Here is a 17838-nt window from a genome sequence, read left to right on the forward strand (position 1 = left end):
GCCACATGGGTTGAACGAAATTCCTCAGATAGTTTTTAGATAATTATATGTTAAATGCAAACCAATTCTGTCTTTGAGTTCTATTTCATAAGGGCAAAGTATGGTTTATAAGCTGCTCAGACATCAAGAAGCTCCTACAACTACATTTTGATGAGTTGAGTGTAAGTGAATCAGAAACATACGGATTTCATTTGCTTTGTAATGCATATGAGCTCAAAAACCAAGTGCAACCATGGTTGTCAAAACATGTTCTGGGAAGAACTTGGTACAGTGTTTCTCTCAACCAAACCCGGTGCAATTCTTTTTGTTTGTATTCTTCATGAATTCTACGAAAAACGTGGCACAGCACTGAATTTTATTTTTCCCCTTTTTAATGTCTCATTTGAGGATATCCCTTATTTTAAACTTTGGGCTTTATGGATGACTACTGCATTGCTTATGATTTTCTACTGAATACATGAAACTAAAAAAAAAGATTCTGTGCTCAGATTTGCTAATTTATGTGGAAGTGAAGTTGACTATATTTCATTTAGGGGTTAATGGGTGGGTGGGAAAATAAAATTTTATTTATATAAAATCAACTATTGTGTTGAAAAAAGGAGGTTCAATAATGTGGATTTTGCTATATTATCCCTAAGTTTGCTGTACACTTACATATCTGAATTTTTCCTACATATTGATTTAATTGACTATTCTTTCCAACTGAAAGCTCTTGGAAAGCGGACTGTGTACATTTTATCTGCTTATATGGTGTTTAAGAAGCTCCATATTTCTCTATGAACTGGATGATGACCAATGCAATTGTATTAAGAGAATTTTCAAAGCATTATAAGGCTTACTGAAGGGAAAAAAACCCTCAAAGCTCAAATAATTATTCATTTATTACAAAGTTTGTTTTATTAAGTGCCAAATATATGTCAGCTGTGCTTCAAAATTGCATAGTGTTACTCCTTTTTATTAACTAAAAGGAAAAAATTTGCCTGTGTGTGTATCCTTTATTATTTTTAGAAAGGTCTACTTTTTTCCCAGAGAAGTGTAAGAACATAATGTTCTTTTTTTTTTCAGTTTTATTGAGATATAATTGATATTCAGCGCTATATAAATTTAAGGTGTACAGCATAATGATTTGATTTACATACATCATAAAGTGATTATCACAATAAATCTAGTGAATATCCATCATCTCATATAGGTTCTAAATTAAAGAAATAGAATTTTTTTTCTGTGATGAGAACTCAGGATTTACTAGTCTCAACTTCCATATGTAACATACAGCTGTGTTAATTATATTTGTCATGTTGTACATTACATCAAAACACAATGTCCTTCAAATGATTTTTATAGCTAAATCTATGGTAACAGCAGATTAAACATAATTTTTATATTCAAACCCATGTAGAGGTGTCATAGCATTCCCTTTTGCACTCACAAAATCAAGTTACCACTATTAAGATTTAATTTAAGGAAAGTGGTTTAGCCCCTTATATATTTCCCTAGAAACATTATTTGATGTTAGCCTAACATTTATTTTCAGGATCTCACTAAACTAGAGCTAACAGTGTAAAGGAGAGAATTTGTCATCAGTGGGTCTCTGCATAAGAAAGCATGTATCAATCAATTTTCACTGCAAAGTAAAGGAGCTGTTACAGTGGAGGATTACTGGACTGAATGTCAATATTATGACATAGTATGAGTGTGTTTCATGTTTGGTAATTGCAATCGTTGCTTTTGTTGTGGTCATCCATTTACAATGCTTGGTGTCAGTCTATTTATCTCTTGTAAAAATAAAATATAGTGTGTGTGTGTGAAAAAAAAAATAAAGTTAGTATAAAATATTGGCAAAAAAAAAAAAAAAAAAAAGAAAGCATGTATCACCCTGCACCACCCCATCGTGACCATCTGCTGGGATGAAGTGTATACTGTACATGGAGCAAAACCAGATTAGCCTCTGGTCATTCCAGCTAGTGGACATTTACAGTCTGTTTTTCACTTAGGTGTTTGCCTAAGAGCAGAAGCTTGAACTAAGTTATCACAAGAATTGCCCAACATATCAAGCATGTCAACCAGTTTTTGACACCTACGTCAACACCAGAGAGAAAGCAATGATTGCAGCTCTCCAGCTACACCCCTCCACACACCCCCTCCACACACCCCCTGATACCACTAATCACAGGGCTGCCAGATGGGAAAGATGAGCCAACAATTCAGCCTTGCTTTATTTTCACCTAAGTTGTATTAAAAGCTTTGCCTTTTGTATAATATTCTCTATTAACCTCACCTAACCATAGAGACATAACCTAACCTCTCCCAACCATTGAGAAGACATCGTTTTAATCCCTTAGAGAAAAATTAAGCAGTACATTGGAGATAGATAAAGCAATGTTCGAAAATTTGTCTTTTCTAATAACGTACCCCATGTGCTTTATCTTTTGTGTTTGTACAGGTTTTTGACACATTTCATTTAGTTGACACATGGTTTTGGCAAATGCCTAGTCATTGCCTTTCTGTCTCTCTACCTACACTTCCACTCACATCTCTGTTTGAAATCACAAGGTTACAGGGCAAGTTGTCCTAAGTATTGAAATCCTGTATTTGTCTAGTGGTGAAGCATGTTTGAGGCAAGTACTACTCTCCTGCCAACTGCTTCAGCCTTGACCCACAGGACACCTGTCCCCTTTATTACGAGAGCAGTGATGCATTAGTGGTGGACCTCTCCTGACATTTACATTCTTCCCTGAAGTCAAGACGTCCAATTGACTGGGGAAATTCCAGAGAATTTTCCTACATTACATATAGGCAGAGTCATGGGATTTGCTTTGAGAAGCAAAATGATAGCGAAAAAATTATAGCATTCAGTTTGGGTATCTCCCCACCCCCAGCTCTACCACTAACTAGGGCTATGACTTTAGGAAAAGACATTTAAATTACTTAGGTCCCCACTTTTGTGAAGAATGGAATAGCTGTGCTGGGTCATGCCAGAAACCCACTTCAACTCTAGCTTTCAATGGTTCTATGACAACAGTATAATTTACCAATGGACAGAAAGAACACTGAAGAGCAAAAATATAAATCCCAGGTTCTCCACTGTCCTATAATACATTTGGTTGCATTTGCTTTCTTTTCCTGGAGGTAATAGTAGAACCATAGCATAAAAATAATCTTAAGATGTTATCTAACTCATGCTTGGGAATATCCACTCACCTTCTCGCATACTTGTAAGCACATACTTGTAAGCACATTGAAAATGCTGCAGATTTCATTTGTTTTATCACCAGTGAAGTTCTATGGGAGAGTATGGGTCAGATAAAAATGTGCATATAGGTTTTTCTTCTTTGATGATTTTATTTCTTCTCACAATCAATCCTAAAAATGGATTGACTGCCCAAGAATGATTTACTTAAAAATAAAATAAGCAAAACATCTAATTGCAAGCCATAAGTGTAGAAAGGGAACACAACACACGAACATGAATATAGAATATCAACCAGTATGTGTTGGGACAAATGAATCTGAAAGGTGATTTTGTATAAGCAGCTACAAAAGAGAAGGAAATAAGAAAGATACTGAAGAATATCTGAAAATGCTTTTATTAGACCAGCAATCCCATCACCACTAGTGCCCAGGACACTGTTTATCATAAAACATTGCCAAAGAGTAAAAGAAAGCCATGGAAACTCTCATACCATTAAAAAAAAAAAAGAAAAAGTGCAATAACACTTCTGGTGAACCTATTTCCAGAACAAGCACAAAATAATACCTTCTAGTATAAAATTGATTCGTTTTATTGCTAAAGACAGAGAAGAGAACAAAATAAAAGATATTAAAAGTTGTACTTCTTAGAGAGAAAAAAATAGGCAAGCCTTAGAGATACGTCAACAAGCTTAGCAAACCAGCTACAAAATTAAAGGTAAATATTACACTCAAAGAGAAAACAGAATTAGCTCCTCCCCCAAATCTCTTTACTAAATGACACCAGTGAAGGGCAAATATTACAAAGGCACTGTATCTTATTCAGGGGTTAGGTTAAATAGGGTAGCATGAAGGCAAAGGAAAAGCATGACCCTTGGAAATCTCTTAGGATGGTGGTGGATGCCAAGAGTCACCTCATAGGAGGCAAACTATCTCTTACTTATTTCACAATTGGTTTTCCTCCAGCACTGGAACAGATCGCTACTTTGCTTGGCATTGGATGAGTTATGGATTGCATTTAGAGACCATGTCGTACAAAGTATATGTACCTTCAAATCACAGAGTCGTAACTGGTGCAGTGGAACGACAGATGACGTGGGATCTGAAAGCAGCTAAGGAATGACAAACAGACTCACAGCCCCTGTCTCATGCTTAATTGGGGGCATAAACACACTGAATGGAAGAATAGATGGAACTGTAATGTGTACTCCTGTATTTCCTCAGCAGAATTAAGTTCCAGTTGTGAGATGCAGGATACTCACCCTGGTGGATGTAAGCCGACATCGTGGCCCCTTTTTAGAGCCGGGGCTACTCAGAGGCTAGAGAATAAGTGGAGTCTGGAGTCCTGGCCCAAGTTCATCTGACAGGAGATCCAGTGCATCTATGGACAACCAAGTAGAAATGTCTGTGTTGCCCAAGGGCATAATCAAAATGACTATTCTTAGAGCTGGCAAAACCTCACCCCGCACAGGTTCTTTGACCTGCAGAGTAAATCATCTGTTAAGAAAGGCCAAATGGAAGTCTCCTGAAAATGCCTCTACTGGCCATGGTAAGAAATCAAGAACCATGTCATATCTTGAACTGAATTGTAGGATGCAGGGGCTGTGAGCCCCGATATACCCTAATTTAATTTAACAAGTTAGCCTGCAACAGTGTTCGTGTTTAAAATACATGGGTCAGGGAATGACTTGGAAATCTGTGCTTCCCATTCCCACCACTTTGCCTATGCTGGGTCCTGGTTCCTGGGAGGGAGAGAGATCCTTCTATAAGGGGACAGAGCAAGGTTCCACTGAACCTTAAGTTACATCTTCTCCCTTGGCATTTTCAGCTTCTTCTTCCAGGTGACCAATAAGCAAAGAAAGAAGTTCTGATTAACGCGAGGAATCAGGGCTGCTATGACATAATGAGGACGGAGATGACAAGGTCCTTCATGTGCCTTTGTAGGGCTTTCTCTGGCTATTTCAGCCTGTTTGTCCATGTTCGAGGAGAGTTAATAGCCCCCAGGAGAAGCCCTGCATCAAAGGTGATGGAACTGATGTGTAAGTGTCCCATTTCCCTCTCCCTCAATGAGAGAATTCTGAGACACATCATCTACACTGTCTCCCAAAGAGTTAAGCGCCACTTGTCAACATGATGCTTTTGATAACACCCTTTATTAGTTTCCTTCCCTCCCCCATCTTAATTCCCTATCTCCTTATTCCTCCCATATAAATTTCTTGCAGTCAAATCCTTGTCTCATGTTGGTTTCTGGGGAAATCCAAGCTAAGATAGAGTCCTTGAAAATTGTCTTTTCTTTAAAGACATATTCATAACATTTTAAAAACACCATGCACACTTCAATAGCCACGGGGTAACACACATCACAGTGTTCTCATTATTCGCACCCTCATAATCGTGACCCAAAGGTACAAGAAAATTTCATCTGCATCATCTCTTTAAGGATCCAGGAAGTGGTACACTCATTTAAAAAACCAGTTAAAGTGCTTATTTACAATTATGTACATACACACAGATGTTTTAAATTTGGGTACTTAAGTGGACAAATTTCTGCTCTTTGAGAAACATGCCTATGCAGAACAGCTTGTTTACCCCTTGAATCTTCAGTGAGGTTGCTTTAAGGCTGTGTAAATTGTACTTTGCCTGAATCCCGGGGATGCTTTTCACATTGTTGTCCACAAGAATGGCAACTCCTGGGGTCATGCAGGGCACAACCGGCTGGAACTTAAGGGTATAAAACATACCCAGTTGTAAAATGAATGTTTACCCCCTTGGATATTACTGTCAAACTTTCATAAAAATAAAATGATGTGAAACAGCCTATCAAATTGAACCCCTCCCCCCAAAAAGGAAATGTTACACTGTGGATGTTGAAGTTACTTTTATTCAATGCAGTGTTCATTGTCCTGAGTTGCTTTATCTAATGCTGGAATGTACTCATTGCACCATATTTTAAAGCAGTATCCTCTATGAGTCTATATGCACCCCATAGTCTAATCACATTGGAACTAGATAAAGGGGCACTGTCAAATTCAATTTAGCCAAGATTGCCTCCTCAACAATTCTTCAAAGATTTTATTCACATAATTCATACAGGAGGATTAGAATATGCACTCAGTTAAAAATGATTACTTTGCTATTCTGATGATCATGCACAATCTTATTGCTAATAAACTCCTTTGTATAGTTTCCCACACGAACAAGTGGAGTTTCTCATGGGAAATTTGCTTATGTAACTTTTTGAAAGAAATTTACACTAAACTTCGTATTTCCTTAAAAAAAAAAAATGTGAAACTGTACCTTAAAGGGAATAACGTACTGGAATAGTACAGACAATTAAATATCCACTATGCCTATAGTGAATGTGGTTTAAAAAATAATTTTAATAAATAATTTCAGTTGACTGCACGGTTATATGAGTAACCTTTAGAACAGATGTGGAAAATTGGCAGCCCTGCCTGGGGACTAATTCAGCCTGTATTTGTGTGTTGCCTATCTGGCTCAGTGTTTAAATTTTTGTATTTGAATGTTTTCTCAGTTCTATAGCCTCCTTCCCCCCACCCCACTATCGTCTGATGCCCAGCTAGCCTCAAAGTTTGATGTTACCTGCCTGGACTTGCTGGGAGGCTGAGATTGCAGCGTTAGAAGTGGGGTCCCAGTAGATTTTCCTAAGACTCATCCTTAGATGCATTTAATAATAAATGGGAACGTATTTTTGTATACTTTTAATAATTACCACTTACCTACATAGGCTGTGAAATGACTGAGAATTTAAAATTAAAATGTTGTAATTTCAAGAATTTTTCTTCTCTCCTATTTTTCTTCTGCTAGTTATTTTTTGCTCTAAGTTTCCATGAACTGTAAGAAGGCTAGAAAGAAGGTCAACACAGGGGCCAACAGAAAGGAAAGCAGTATGATCATCAGACTGAGGTCCTTTCGGCCAGTTAACAGGTCATGGGTCACACTCTGGCGATGACTGCTGCTGACACAGGGAAGATGACCCTAAAGATAGAACTATTGTTGGAAGATTGTTTGGACAGATCAACCTGGCTTAAAAGTATCAGTTATTTAAAACTTTATTTTATTCATTTCAATGTAATGTTAAAGATAATGCTACATTATGTGGTTTACACGCATAGCCTGAGAAATGAGTTAGATTTTTAACTTTAAATTGTATTTGGAACTGAATTTTAGATTGATGGGGTATGAACCATGCCAAACCTTAATGAGTGACTTAACTTGTTCACAGCGTTTTTGCTTACCTGTGTATCACCCTCACAATCTTTTGGAGAAGTTAAAGAAAGTATTATTATCCTCACTTCACAGGAAAAAGAAAGTGAAAAAAATGCAGTTGAGAACTTTTTGCTCAAAATCATACATTTAGCTAACTTAGCAACCAGTAGGATTAGTTTGTGTTTTTTTACTGCACATCTGTACGTAATTATATCTTTTTAGTTCATGATTTCTTCCTCAGAATTAAATTTTGGGAAAGATGAAAATGAAAACCCAGGCAGAACTGAAGTGCCTTCCAAATTAGGCCAGGATCCTACTCAGGTTCAGCCTGGCTGTACAAGCTCTCTCTCCAGATCCAAAAGCACAAAAGGGCAATTTCCCCTAAAGCTTCTGGAGAAAATGCACGCAGTTTCTAGTGCGGTCAGATTTGATAGTAGAGACTAGGGAACAAGCCACATGAGATCCAGCACTCTGAACTCTTCTATGTAACCGAGGAAGAACTCAGGTGTTCTCCCTGGGACGGAGTAAACCAACATTGACTTGTATGAAGAAACTCGGCGTACCAGACTGCTCATCATTAAAACAGACTCTGCCTCTCTGTCTAGGATACAAAAGGCACAAAAGACTGCTTAATTTGCTGAGAGGCACCAATTCGTGCCAATCCAAATATAAAAGTAAAAGAGGTGGGAGCTTTAAAAGTATACTCTCTGAAGCTCTCATCCCCTGAGGTCTTTAGGACAGGTTACCAACTCATAGAGCTTTTTAAGGGATGGAGCCCAAGCCAGACAGTAAAACATCAAAGTCATGCTAAGCAAGGAACCATCTGTCCCTCTCCCTTCCCCCCACCACCAGAGGTTAATTTGCTTTTCATTGTTTGACCTCCAAGTATTTAATTTTTTGATGAAGCTACACAGAAGCCCTGGAAGGTGGTAGACAGTAACATTTTCCACATGAGTATTTTGAGACCCAAGTTTTGTAACTTGGAATTCACAGCACCGTGCAAGAGGTGGTTGCTAAGTGGAAATTGGAATTTGGATATTTTTTCAGACTTGTGCAAGAACTTTTGAGTAAGTGATTCTACTGCAACTAAGCTTTATGAATATATGGTGTAGATGGTATGATCTGAAAGGTTTCAGGTCAGTATCTTAAAAGTCCAAACCTATCACCTACCCATTCACCATTGTTGCTTCATTCCTTTGGGACGAGGAGACTTCTTAATCAGGTAACCCTTTTCCTGCCAGAACTTGGAATTGCATCTGCTCCTCGAATTTCTCATCTAGGTGTTTTCTCTTCATATTGATGACGTCCTTTAGCTATCAGGCCTTGGGAACAAGAATGGGACTTACAAGAGGAGCATGGCTTCCCAGGGCCCAGAAAGAGGCTCAGGAGGAAGTACCAGGGAACTGACGGGGATGATTAGGTTCCACTGAAGAGGTAAGGTTACTTGCAGGTAGGACTCCGTCTATTCCCACTTTTTAGAACTGAAGTATCCCCCTTCTATTTGATTGGGTGTATCCAGTGACATATTTTTAAAATGGAAGTTGAGTGAATTTAACATGAAGAACTGTGACCCCCTAGGACATCACAAAACCAAGGCTGAGAAAAAATGCTGTCTAGTCAGCACTGCTGTGACCAGAGAAAGCAACCACACTCCTTTTCAACACAATTGTACTATCTGTCATTTTGTCTTAGAAATCACAGTAGTGACTAAAAAGGAAAAAGAAAGTCAGAACCTGGAACATGGCAGAGTAAGTAAAACGAACCAACCATCCCAGTTTCCCTGGGACTGAAGGGTTTCCTGGGACATGGGACTTTTTGTGCTAAAACTGGAATACTCCTGGGCAAATCAGAATGGTTGGCCAACGTAGATAGGTGGCAATTTAAATAAATACTGAGTTCTGTTCTTTACTTGGGTCGGACCCTCCATTCAAAGGTTTCCCCAGTGCGGGAGAACATTTCCTCAGCAAAAACACCATGCGGTGCCACTGTCCGGGAGCATACATTGGAGCACGCTTTCTGGAAGCTTCGTCAGAAGCAGGGTAAAGGTCTGGCTGGCAACATGCATGTACCTTTTATCCTAGCTTCAGGTCCTGAGTATGGTAAAGCCTGGGAGAAAGCAATGGGACAGAGAATGATGAAAAGCAGGCAAGAAGTCATCCTAGAGGTGACTGAGCCCATAGAGGCACAGGAGATGTGTCGACCCGAGTCCCTTCCAGGGCATGGCACTCACCCCAGCCAATGGTCTACACATTTACCCCCAAGCCTCCTCAGTGCTTTCCCACCTCCTCCGTCCCAGAATGGCTTTATCTTTCTTCCACAGCTGCAGAAAAGCAATCTATCTGTCCTCCAAGGATCTTTTGAAATTCCACTTCTTCAGAAAAGGCTTCCTGACCACTTCTCTCCTTTAAGCTTCCACAGGGCTAATTTTCTTCTTCAGTCATTTGGCATTTTCCTACCGGTTGTGTCAATAATTGATTTTCAATGTCTTATCGCCCTAGCTGGGTTGTGAAGGGGTGGATTATTCGTGCTTTTTGAAACATTTGTTGCATCTTGCTTAGCCCAGAACAGGCTTGTTGATTGTCTAAAGCAGCACTGTCCAGTAAAATACAAGGTGAGCCACGTTTGTAACTTAACATTTTCTAGCAGTCACATAGAAAAGAAGTCAAAAGAAACAGGTGAAAATAATTCCAATGATGTATATGGCCTAGCCCAAACATTACTTCAACATGTAATCCATGTGAAAGAATTATTAGTGAGCCATTTTTACATGACTTTGATTGTACGGTCTTTGAAATTCAGGCTATATTTTACTCTTCAGCACATCTCAGTTCAGGTTAGTCATGAATCAAGCACTCAAGAGGTGCACGTGGCAAACGGCTACCATCTTGGACACATGATAAGTCAAGAAGATATACTGATGGGGTCTGTACAAGATAGGAGTTTAGTTTGATTCTATAATCGATGAGAAGACACCATGAGTTGTTGAGAAGACTGCAGTAACTTGTCTTAACATGATAAGGATAATATGGAACCTAAAAAAAAGAAAAAGGTTCTGAAGAACCTAGGGGCAGGACAGGAGTAAAGACACAGACATAGAGAGTGGACTTGAGGACACAGGGAGGGGGAAGGGGAAGCTGGGACGAAGTGAGAGGGTGGCATGGACATATACAGACTACCAAATGTAAAATAGATAGCTAGTGGGAAGCAGCCGCAGAGCACAGGGAGATCAGCTCGGTGCTTTGTGACCACCTAGAGGGGCGGGATAGGGAGGGTGGGAGGGAGACATAAGAGGGAGGAGGTATAGGGATATATGTATAGGTATAGCTGATTCACTTTGTTATACAGCAGAAACTAACACACCATTGTAAAGCAATTATACTCCAATAAAGATGTTAAAAAAAAACATGATAAGGATAGATATTAGGGAGACGGAGATTAGAAATCAAGAGAAAGAATTGTTTCTGTAATACAGAATCAACGGAGGAAGAGTAGCAGCACTTCGTGACTGATGGAACATAAAAAAAAGTAGAGGACAGAGCTGTAAATAACAATTTAAGGTTATTACCAGGAGAATGTATAAATTAAAGAGTACCAGAAGAATAGTAAGAAGAAAGTTGGAGAGAGGTATCAGTCTAAGGAAGAGATGGATTTTCTTCAATCATATAATTTCAAGTACTTGCAAGTTTATCTCCCCAGAGACACAGTTTGGAGCAAAGACAAGGTCTAACAAAGTAGCTTTTGGGAGAGATGCCATCAAGTTGGCCGAGCCTTAGGAATGGATAACAACTAAGATTGTGAAGGTGGATGAAGATTAAATGATTCAAGAATTTATTCTTAGGGGTTCCACAGTTAGCAAGGAGGACAAAAAGTTGTAAGGATGGTAGGAAGAAAATGAAGAGATCACGAAAGCCAAGGGGGAAAACAATTTCAAGACAAAAGGATAGAAAGCCAGAGAGAATTTGAGGCAGTTGAAAACTGAGAAAAGTCCACTGGACATGGTTAGGAAGCCATCTCTGGAGCAGTGAGAATCTTTGACAAGGTGGAGGGACAGAGAAGGATTTACATCAGCTGAGCTCTCTCCTGACCCCCTCCCTGGTTTTCAGTCCTTAGAGCAACGGGCTGACTGAAGATGTTTGGATTGAGAAGGCTGACTTTTTTCAGCAGATACAGTCCCAGCAGGAATCCTGGCCGAAGGAAACAGAGACCAGCACGGAACGGGTGGAGCTCTGGGCGATTCTTGATTAATGGCCAATGTAAAGAAAACCCAGAAACAAGCAGAGTGGCAGGATGTAGGGAAATTCATAGGGAGAGCAGTGCAGAACTGAAAACCATTGTGAAACCATTATTTGGTCTTTGTTAAAAGACAAGTAGAAAAATACAAATTTAAAAGATAATTTGTCTTATAAGGGCTTATTGTATTTTTTTCAATATTTTATTGTTTATCTTAAGGGATGGGTAAATATGGAATGTGTGGAAAGTCACCTTTAATTTTATACATGTTTTTGAAAGGGAAATGGAGAACAACAGTGGCCTGAAAGCACTTGAAACTCTAGTGGTCTGAACTCTGATCCAATATTTTTTTCTCCTTCAAGCCTATTTATTCAATTATAAAACAAGCTTCAATATCTAGTATCCAACCATTTTTTAAAAACTGGGGGATTTTAGCTTTGTCTTTGCTGAAATAGCTTGGGGATAATGGAGTCAAAATTAGAACTAATAAGAATCAACTCATTCAGCCTTGATAGTTAAAGTAAATCCCTTATTCGTGGATATGAGACTTACTCTGGGTTGTATTTGGCAAGTGTAGGAGTACAGGGTGTGGAATTTATTGAGCTACAAAAGTCCCTTGAACTTTCCTGTAATTTCATAAAACCTTAGGAGTTCAGACATGCACAAATGTTTCTGAAATCTTTGGAAGACAACAACCTAGATTACTCCTTCTGCTGAAAATGACTAACTTGGATTTTCTGTTTCGTTTCTTTTTTTTTTTAACTTTTTAAAAAAAATTATTAGCACCTTTAATTATTATTTTATTTATTTTTTTGGCTGTGTTGGATCTTCGTTTCTGTGCGAGGGCTTTCTCCAGTTGCGGCAACCGGGGCCACTCTTCATCGCGGTGCGCGGGCCTCTCACTATCGTGGCCTCTCTTGTTGCGGAGCACAGGCTCCAGACGCGCAGGCTCAGTAGCTGTGGCTCACGGGCCCAGTTGCTCCGCGGCATGTGGGATCTTCCCAGACCAGGGCTCGAACCCGTGTCCCCTGCATTGGCAGGCAGATTCTCAACCACTGCGCCACCAGGGAAGCCCCGTCTGTTTCATTTCTAAGCAGGAAGTTTGACAGATGAAAATGAAAAGTGATTACTGTACAGTACTCCACACAGGTGAGGCAGAAGGTGGGTGAAAGGATTAATCAAATAGGGAGAAGACAATAATTCCGTTTCTATAGCAGGAATAGAGTAGTGCTAAAGGAAATGCAAATGAAGATGTCAAAATAGCTTAGTCCATGTCAAACATTTTATTTCTAAATGTTCTATTCTAATATCCTTTGTCTCTCAGAGTCAGTCTTAAAGACTCATACTAGATCTGTGGATCTTCTATTCTTTCTACATCTAAATACATTTTAACATTTGAGTAATAACCAAAGATGAGATATGGGGTTCACAGTTAACAAATAATTGCAAACAAGAAAAGGAATATGTAAATCAAAACTTTTAGTGTGGGACTTTCTTGGTGGCACAGTTGTTAAGAATCCACCTGCCAATGCCGGGGACATTGGTTCGATCCCTGGTCCAGGAAGATCCCACATGCCGTGGAGCAACTAAGCCCGTGCATCACAACTACTGAGCCTGTGCTCTAGAGCCCGCGAGCTACAACTACTGAGCCCACGAGCCACAACTACTGAAGCCCACACACCTAGAGCCTGGGCTCCACAACAAGAGAAGCCACCTCAATGAGAAGCCTGCGCACCACAACGAAGAGTAGCCCCTGCTCGCTGCAACTAGAGAAAGCCCACGCGTAGCAACGAAGACCCAACGCAGACAAAAATAAAATAAATTAATTAAAGAAAAAAACTTCTACTGTGTCAAGATATTCATCAAACATTGTGCTTGTTAGAAAGGACTTGTTTGTTTTTGCTTAGAGATGAAATAGCTTTTATTATTCACACACATGGACACATGTATTGTTTCAGGAAGTACCAAAATCAGATGGGCAGATTACTAGATAAACTCAAAGATTGGTATTTTGACTAAATTAGCAGTTTCTAAATGTCAAGTAGATTAGTTTATCCCCAATCATTGTTCTGCAACCTAATTACAGACTGTCCCTTCACAATGTTTAAATAAAAATATGCCGGGAAATAATCTCATAAATTAAAAAATAGCAATCTCTATTAAAGAAAAAAAAAAGGTAAAAAAATTTAGATTATGTTCTTAACCTTTATAAATTAGACAAATACTCTTGAGTCTTGAGTCTTCACCCCCCTGTACAATGCCTCTTAGCCTTTGTGGGACTGAATGAATTTGGTGTCAGAGTCTATACGCATCATTTTCCTCAATGTCATTAATAATTATTTGCATAAGGAATCCATTTTATACTATAAAAGTAAGTTTATATTAACAGTGTCTCTATGACTTAGGACATTTACTAGAACAGATAATACTCTTGTAGCCATGTTGCTATTTAGATTTCCAGTTCTTTAATGGGGTTCTTAATGGCTTCATGAGGTACATGCGCTTCTGAAATAGTCATTGAGATTTTGTACATGGTCCAGTTTCTGGAGTGAAGCCCCAAATCTTTAATCAGATTCTCTTGGGAACACATGTCTTAGAGAAGTTAAGAATGATTTAGAACATCACATGAAAAATGTACATATAATTCCGCAATATGAATTTGGCACTTTGCCAAAGGGAAGAGCATTACTGGTAGATGAATAAAGATGTTTACCACACTACTCAACAAAATAAGGTAGATCTTTCCATCAAACAGAAACAATAATACAGGGCTTCCCTGGTGGCACAGTGGTTGAGAATCTGCCTGCCAATGCAGGGGACACGGGTTCGAGCCCTGGTCTGGGAAGATCCCACATGCCGCGGAGCAACTGGGCCCATGTGCCACAATTGCTGAACCTGCGCGTCTGGAGCCTGTGCACCGCAACAAGAGAGGCCGCGACAGTGAGAGGCCCGCGCACCGCGGTGAAGAGTGGCCCCCGCTCGCCGCAACTAGAGAAAGCCCTCGCACAGAAACGAAGACCCAACACAGCCATAAATAAATAAATAAATAAATAAATAAATAAATAAAATTTTAAAAAAAAACAAAAAAACCCAATAATATACACTCACTGTTCAATTCAGTGCCAGTGTTGGCCTCCTTTTGGATTGAAATGAACAGTTTCATACTGTGTCTTTAATCTTATCAGAGACCCCTAAAGTAAACAACAGCACAGCATGAGAAACCTTGGTTATGTAACTCTTACTACTCTCTCAGAAACAGCAAATGTCACTTTCTTATAAGCCCACCCCTAAATCATCAGGACTACCTATTCACATTACCGGGATTTTCAAACTAGCAACTAAACATTGTAATAAACGGTTTACGGTTTTTACTGGTGAAGTAGTACTATTTGACAAAGCACGCCCATCTGGGTTCTATTTATTACGGTCCTTGACATATTTTATTATCATTACTTTCTTACTTGCAAATTCTTCTCAGAATAAAAAATAAATCGGGGGCAGAACTCCCACTTAGAGGAACTCTACTTAGAAGCAGCCTCGGAGATGCCCCTGAGGCTGGGACCTCCAGGGAAAGCAAGAATTCGCCGCCCGGCAGAGCTCGGCCTCCCCCGCCCGCCGGCGCCCACGGGCCTAGCCCCAGCCGAGCGCACGGCCAAGGGCACCGGGCCGTAGACAGACTCCGCGGTGCTGCAGCCCGACCCTCCTACCCCGAGGGCTGGCCAGCGTGGCCTGGACTGTCGGCGCGGGAGGCGGGCTCGGGTGGGGGGTCGGCGAGCGCGGGGGCTGGTGGGGGGAGGAAGTGGGGCGGGGGAGGCGGTGCCCCCCGGCCAGGCCCCGCCCCCGGCGCGGCTACACAAGCGGCGCCCACCTGCCCAGCCCGTCTTCTGCAGCGCGGCGGCCTCGGCGCTCGTCTCGGCGCGGACCAGCGAGGCGGCGGCCGCTCCAGCAGCCTCCCCGAGCCGCGGGCCGCGACACTCTCCAGCCGCTCGCCCACTCCCGGCCCCTCGTCGCGGCCCTCGCGCTGCCGCAGTAAGTTGCCGAGGGTCGGGCGGCGCGGAGGGGTCGCAGGCGAGGGGCGGCCTGGGCGCCGAGCCGGAGGGGAAGGGCTGGGGCGGAGGCGCCCGGGGCCGCGTCCAGCTGCGCGCAGCTGCCCGGAGGCCGTGCTCCGGCCCCTCGGAGACGGTGAGTCCCGGGGCCGCGCTCCGGGCTTCGCCTCGCCCCGTGCGGCGCCCAGGGCGTCGGGATCCGCGGCCGCCGTGCGGGTCGCGGGGGCCGGTAGGCGGCCTGGCACGGCGACGCCGCGGGTCCCTTTGGCCGCCCTGGTGCCGAGGGGCCCTGGGCACCCTCGTGCGGGAGGACCGGCCGGGCCTCCGCCCCCGCCCTGCGCACTGGCGGGTCCCCGAAGTCGCCTGCCGCTCTCTTGAGGCTCTTGGGTTACATATAGGACACCGCTCGGAGCTCTGGAAGTCTTTCCACACCCTGACCTGACCGGCACTGGTAGGACAGGTAAAAGGGCCCGTCGTGCTGTCTGTTTGGGGTATTTCTTAAGTAAAGGTGCAGTTTTAAACCCTTTTGAGATGGGCTATACTCTTTCAAGCCTATTTCATGCCGCCTTCAACCTTGAACTCCAAATACCATTCTTGACGTTTAGGAGCTCTGCCGGTCAACCCCACAGTACCCGTTCCTCCGGAGAGCTTTGCAACTTCTGGGTATGCGTATATCCAATCCAAGGACTAACATTTTCAGAGATTGTATCTTAAAGATATTGAAAAGAAATCCACTCACAGAGTTATATAAGTCTTTTGAAGTGCAAACAGTACCCAGATTTCAGGAGTAAAAATGTTCAAATATTCCAACTCTCAAATATGTATGCAGAACTGCCTAAAAAAGCGTTTACGACTGGTGATAAGATTTATCTAGTCGTTTCTACAGAAACACTCATCCTTTTAACTAGGGGATATCGTCGGATTTTATTCAAGCAGAGCTATCTGAATCCCGGCGGGGACTTGAGATACGAGGTTAATGTGTCTGTGGCCTCTGACTTGATGCTTTTTTATTCTTGCCCTAGGCAGTCTTTAGAACTTCTGTCACTTCTCTTCCCCCTCAGCATTAATAGTAATTATTTCCTCAGGAAATTGCAAACATTTGTGCTTGTGATCTTCTTCTAGAAGATGTACAGGGTAAAAATATGCTAATTATATGTTTATGGTTGCTTTTTCCTTTTTGTAATATTAAATCCTTTTTTCTTTTAATCGCACTAAAGCTGGACATGGAATGATTTTTTAGTGAAATAGAACATATGCATTTTTATTTCTCCTTGAAAAGTTGCTAGTTAGCTACTCTGGATGACTCTGGAAGCCACATTATTTATTAGGAGTTTTCAAGTTTCCTCCATTGCCCCTCATTTGGTTTCTGCACTGTGCCTTGATTAGGGGAATGTCATTTACCTTAGTCTTTTTGGGTGTAACGTGGCCTTGGAGACCAGAGTAAAACTCTGCATGGTATCTGCAAGGATTCAATTTGCAGAATCCTTGGCCTCGTTTAGCTTAACCTGTTACTAAAGCCCTTTTGATTCCAAAGTCTCTAATCATTATCCCTGGATTTAGAGGCTGGAAGGGAAGACATGGTACCTGTTGGAGTTTTAAAAGTCTGAAAATACTCTGGAGTTTTTCGTCTTGTACGCTCATGTGTTTTTGTTATTGGGACATATGTGTCTGAAGGATTTTAAAGTTCATGTTTCTTGCTTTCTACTGCAAACCTGCTCACCTTCTCAGAGTGGAGGTGCCTAGTCTCCTTTCTAGGTGGTCCACCTTGTTCTCTTCTCAGGCTGCCTTGCGTAATTTATCATGGGTTCTCCTGGCTCTTCTGGCCAGACCTGGAGCCCTTGTCTGTGGCCATTCCTTCTGTTTTTTGGCCCTACTTTTTCAAATGGACTCTCCCTCGTAGTCTTCCTTTGTGACTTCTCTATTTAGCTTAGTTTCTGTCTTCCCTTCTGTTTTGTTATATTTGCTCACTGCTCCATATATCCATATCTATCTCTCTATACATGTATGTATTTTTTAAGTGTTCAGAGCCATCTGCTGGTTTTATTCTGATGCCCTTCAGTGACCAACTTTCAAAACAGAACCTTGAAGATACCGGTAGGTTGCTATTTGTTTTATTATTTCCCCAAACAGGATATGAACCCAC

The 17838-nt window shown here is 41.3% G+C and overlaps 1 protein-coding gene across 4 annotated transcripts in view; it reads left to right on the forward strand.

The window, feature by feature from the left end:
* The first annotated feature begins 15472 nt into the window (after positions 1-15472).
* Positions 15473-17838, forward strand: part of SLC7A2 (solute carrier family 7 member 2) — a 72177-nt gene continuing 69811 nt past the window's right edge. Inside the window, exon 1 of one of the 4 annotated variants that reach the window (XM_057537214.1) lies at positions 15473-15678. The gene's annotated coding sequence lies outside the window, so the exon portion shown is untranslated. Of the gene's footprint in view, positions 15679-16067; positions 16156-17838 lie in introns of those variants that run through there. The other 3 variants (XM_057537213.1, XM_057537210.1, XM_007174019.3) reach the window with 3 other exon arrangements.

Source organism: Balaenoptera acutorostrata, chromosome 21 (genome assembly GCF_949987535.1).
Source record: "Balaenoptera acutorostrata chromosome 21, mBalAcu1.1, whole genome shotgun sequence".
In the NCBI taxonomy this organism is placed as follows: domain Eukaryota; kingdom Metazoa; phylum Chordata; class Mammalia; order Artiodactyla; family Balaenopteridae; genus Balaenoptera; species Balaenoptera acutorostrata.